This window comes from Solanum dulcamara, chromosome 4 (assembly GCF_947179165.1).
Source record: "Solanum dulcamara chromosome 4, daSolDulc1.2, whole genome shotgun sequence".
Classification (NCBI taxonomy): Eukaryota; Viridiplantae; Streptophyta; class Magnoliopsida; order Solanales; family Solanaceae; genus Solanum; species Solanum dulcamara.
In genome coordinates, this window is record NC_077240.1 from 46,924,712 (window position 1) to 46,930,279 (window position 5,568).

Here is a 5,568-nt window from a genome sequence, read left to right on the forward strand (position 1 = left end):
GGATTTATTCAATAAAGAGTAATCTATCGCCATCCTGGATCGACAGATTAGGAGATCATGGATTAGGACATGACTTCCATTGGGATATTGTGGCAAAATAAAAACCAGAAAGAGGATGACCCGAGAAGTCAAAAAGGAGATAGAGAGAAGATATTCGTACTTGTTTGCTATATACAAAGGTAATCTAACCTCCTAACTGAAGTGGGAGACGATGATTATACAGAACCCCTGGAATCCTCATAAAACCCTAGAAGCCGAGTTAACATTCGAGGATGAATGTCTTAAAGGGGGGAAGGATGTTACACCCCATACTTTTGAAACTTAAAACGTGTTCCTAGTCTTCTTGAAAGTTTCCATGAGACCCCTACTGTCCACACACATCAAATAACTCTAAGGAAAGAAGAATGCAGTACCCCGTGAGAGGGAAGGTTGGAAATAAAGTCGGGAGAATCCAAAAAGAGTTGGAGGCCAAGAAATGAGTCGTAGGATGCGATTTACCTACGTAAGCTACTAATTTAGAATTCTTACACACTTGAGCTACTTAAGTACATACCAAGCTTACGTAGTACAGAGTACATATGCTCTTAAAATAAGACGAGATTACGAACCCGCGAGGAAGAGAAGAGAAGGACACGTGGCAGCCTAGGAAGGTGACATGTGGCAGCAACTCAAGCAAGCAGGTGACCCACCTTCTTGGGGTCAAGTAAGTGACCCACCTGCTTGGGGGAGGTCGACCCACTGCCACGTGGCATCCCCTAAGTGGCAGCATGTATGTGTTGGCCCAATAGGGGCTGGACACGTGTCGCCCTTAGGAGCTGACATGTGTCACCCCCTAAGGTAACATATATATTTATGTATTGTGACTAAGGACTTCATTTTTTTTCCAAAACCTCAGCCAAATAAGAGGAAAAAAACCTGAAGAACAAAAGAACAAGGCAGCCACGGTTTTGAAGAATTAAAGGTGAGTTATTCGATTTTTCTCCATCAATTAATTATATATGATGTTCCTCAAGTACGTGGACGTATATATATGTATTTTATGATGCCTATGGAACCATATATTTAGCTTTACACTTGGAACAAACAAGAGAAACTGTGTAAGAAGAAGATAAAAACGTTGGAGGGTAAGAAGAGAAGCTACGGGTTTGGGGCTCCAAGGTAAGCATCCGAGTTTCATTTCATGAATTAATTATTTAAAGTGTCCCACGGTTATATAATTGTGGTTTATAACTAAAAATTCCAATTTGGGGCAGCATAGAAGGGGCATAAACAGTCCGCTCCATTTCCGCACGACAAGAGGTTTCCGGAGTGAGTTTTGGGCGAGTTTGGCCAATTTTGGGTAAGGTAAGACCCTTCCTTTCAATTTGGAGTTTATGGTGTTATTAATAAGTGTATTATATGTTGTTTAAGTGGATGTAAATGTGAAAAAATCATAGAAATGCTTCACATTGAAGACAATCTAAATCGGAGTCTTTATAGTTGAATTATCGTCGAAGTAAAGTGTTGGGCTTATGGTGTGCTGTTGCAGGTGTATGGGGGGTATATTTCAGGGACTAAATGTATTCTAAAAGGGGTGTGTGTGCTTCTGGTTTCAGCCACATGGCCCCTCATTTCGTATAATTAAAGGTTTTGCGAAATAAAGACTAGAAATCTTATTTTGGTATCGTAATTTTCAGCAAGTGGTTTGGAGCTTGTGTTGTGTAATGTTGCCATGTTGTATGTGTATATGTGCTGCAGGGTGTTGTTGTTGGTTGGCTGTAGTAATTAGGAATGTAATTGTAAATTTGGATAGGACATATTATAGGGGAGGTGCTGCCCGATTTTCCTTAACTCCTTAACTAATTAAAGAACTAGTCGACGAGACGAACAAGGAAATAGGTTCCATGAATACTAAGGTACAACTTAAGGTGCTGGAAAGTCAAGAGTGGTTGATATTCTTATGACTTCCATGTTGAATAGGTTCAAAAGACGATGAGGCGAACATGACAAAGAGTAACCCGTACTAGGTATGTGAAGCTTTCTCTTGGTATGTTTTGGGAATAAGTATGTAAAGCTATCTTTCTTCCATTTTGTCATGTATTAGACTTAAGTAAATTATATGTGAAATGAGGGGATACTTACATTCCCAGAACACCAAGTACACTTCATAATCCCTGTCCACTGCTTAGTATTGGAACTCCTGCAAGAATAGAGTATTGTCTGTTAAGGCTTCTACGTGTTAAAGATCAGTGTGTGGAAAGTCACCTCTCCTTTCTCTTGGTATGTACTTGGTATTAAAATGAGATTATGATTCCATAGTTTTTCATTGATCCCCAGGATGCAACGGGTCCGAAATATGTACTTGATGACCACACGAAGGGAAGTACAGACTAAATAAAGCTTATTCTTTTTCTTTTTCTAGCATGTCTTAATTGTAAATTAAATATGATATGAGCTCCAGGGTAACTCCGTTCTGAAGCATCTCTTATTTACTTCTGAATATGGAACTCTTATAGTAGTTGAACTATTTTTCTGGGAACTTCTATAGGTTAAAGAGGTAACCAATGTACAGGCTCTAAGTCTTAAAGACTATATGATAACAAGTGTTTCTGATTCCATAAGCGACTTGGCCTTACCTTGGTACATGTCTAGGGTCCCCGAGATTACAACTGGCATAGCCCATAATGGCATTTTGAGGACACTCGAGATGATTACACTGCTACTCGGGTCCTCAGACGAAAGTTTAATCTTCTTATACGGTAAAATATCTGGTAATATTTTAAATTGCATATGGTTACTCACTACTCTACTCGTGCATACTGTAACCCTTCTATCACTGAGTCCCGGGCCAGGGCATATTCTCGTGCACAGTTCACTTCATTATCCACTGAGTCCCTCACTAGAGGGCCAGGGCATGTATGTATATATATATGATGATGTATTGTAATAAGGTGGGAATGACGTTCGGCCTATGATGGTCCTACAAGTATGATTCACTGGATCCCTGAAAGGGCCGGCTATATTGTATAATTTGAGCATACATGTCTTACAATTCACAGGGTACAAGTACAAGTTTCTTATATGATGTTTTATCTCCTGCTTCTCTATTTCAGATATGCCTCCAGTCGTATTATGTTATGTGTTACATACTCAGTACATAAGTTGTACTGACCCTCTTTTTCTCAAGGGGGTTGCGTTTCATGCCTGCAGGTACAGATACAGGTTTTGGGAGTCTGTTAGCTTAATATTCCGCTCAACTCAGCTGGAAGAGTCTCCATTGTATCAGAGCCTAGTTTTTGGCACTGGCCACTAATTTATAGTATTATTTTGTTATTCAGGGGTACGGCGGGCGCCCTATCCTACCATATATTGTCATTAATATTTTTAGAGGTCTGCAGATAATATATGTGGGTTGTGTATGTCAATTTAGTTCAACTAGGTCTACATGATGTATTATACAGGCATGTGTTATGGCAGCCTTGTATGCTTGCATGCCTTTTCAAGTTATGATACAACTGAAAGAGGCAACAAATATATGAAATGCTATGACCTATGGGGTTTCTTATGTACGAATTATGTTGTTTGTAGTCTGATTTGACTATACTTGATGTATATGAATTACGTGTCTATAATTCGACTTGACCACAACTGATAAATATGTATATAGGGGTCCAAATTGGACCCCAGTCGTAGCCTATGGGGTTGGATGTGACAAACTTACAAGAGATCCACATACATATGTCTACAGACCTCTACGAATAGTAACCATATCCTATGGTGGGATAGGGCCCCTGCCGTACCCCTGAATAAGAAAATATATACATCCAATACTAAGTACAAAACTCAGCTCCGGTACAATAGAGCTTCTTCCAAATTGGATGAGCAAAATCCTAAGCTAGCGGACTCCCAAAACCTGTGTCTGCACCTGCGGGCATGAACGCAGCCCTCCAAAGAAAGGGGGGTCAGTACGACATATGTACTGAGTATGTAAAGTACAAAACATCATAAGGAAATTATAGTTACCATAGAGGTGCAAGGGACAAGTATAAAATTTAACAGAGTATTGTACCTGCACCTTACAGAATAAGGCCATGTATACTAGTATCACATACCGTATTCAGCCCGCTCGGGGACTCGGTGTAACAAATGTATCATTTTATAGTAGAAAATGCCAATAGTACCTCATAAGGCACACATGTATATATTCAGATCATATCATATAGCAGCCATACAAGGCGCCCACAATTGACAGTATGAACATGGACTTACCTCGTATGTCCACTCGAACTGCACCTGCTGCGCTTTCCTGTATACTTTTTCTTTCACTTTTCAGCTTTATATGTTAATCATATTTCAACACCTTACATGTCATATGTCTTCCGTTCCTTTGCTTACCTGCGTGCTTTGTTACTTCCAATATCGTCAGTTACTTTCTTCTATCGATATTGTCTCCTGCTACAATCACAGGTTAGTATGAGGAATTTCACTCCCTATGACTCAGCTCTATCGCACGATGTTAGATTTGAAAGAAAGTAATATCCTAAATGTCTTGTAGCCTCTTGTTTATAGATGTGGTGCATAACACACTGATAAACAAGACTTTACTAGACACAGTCTATAGACATTCTAAGCACGAACTGCTCTGATACCAGTTTTGTCATGACCCAACCCCGTAGGTCGTGATGGGTTCCCGAACTGGACATATACATGTACCCCTACCAATTATAAGTAAACCCATTTCCCTTTCAACTCGTAGTGTACCAACAGATACGAAAACATACAAGCCGACAAGGCTGCCATAGTGTAATAATGTTATAACACGCTGTATAGGAACAACTGGAACAACTTACAAGTGATCCACATACATATGTCTACAGACCTCTACGAGTAGTAACCATATCCTATGGCGGGACAGGGCCTCTGCCGTACCTCTGAATGAGCAAATATATACATCAAATACTAAGTACAAAACTCAGCTTCGATACAATGGAGCTTCTTCCAAACTGGCTGAGTGAAATCCTAAGCTGGCGGAGTCCCAAAACCTGTGTCTGCACGTGCAGTTATGAATGCAGCCCCCCAAAGAAAGGGGGGTCAGTACAACATATATACTGAGTATGTAAAGTATAAAACATCATAAGGAAATTACAGTTACCATAGGGGTGCAGGGGACAAGTATAAAATTTAATAGAGTATTGTATCTGCACCTTACAAAATAAGGTCATGTATACCAGTATCACATACCGTATCCAGCCCGCTCAGGGATTTTGTGTAACAAATGCATTATTTTATCACCGTAGGCATATGCATATTATTAGCACCATGAAACGTACAACTCGATCTATATATATATAACAGGTTAGTGTCGAGGAGCGTTCGGTACAACACATTAGTGCCGAGGAACATACGGCCTGATCTCTATACATATAACATATTAGTGCCGAGGAACATACGGCCTGATCTCTATACATATAACACGTTAGTACCGAGGAACATACGGCCCGATTCCTATATAATATAATAATGCATATACGTGCACGTAAACCTTGGTAATATATCAGACATCTCCCGAATATCATCATAAGATATATC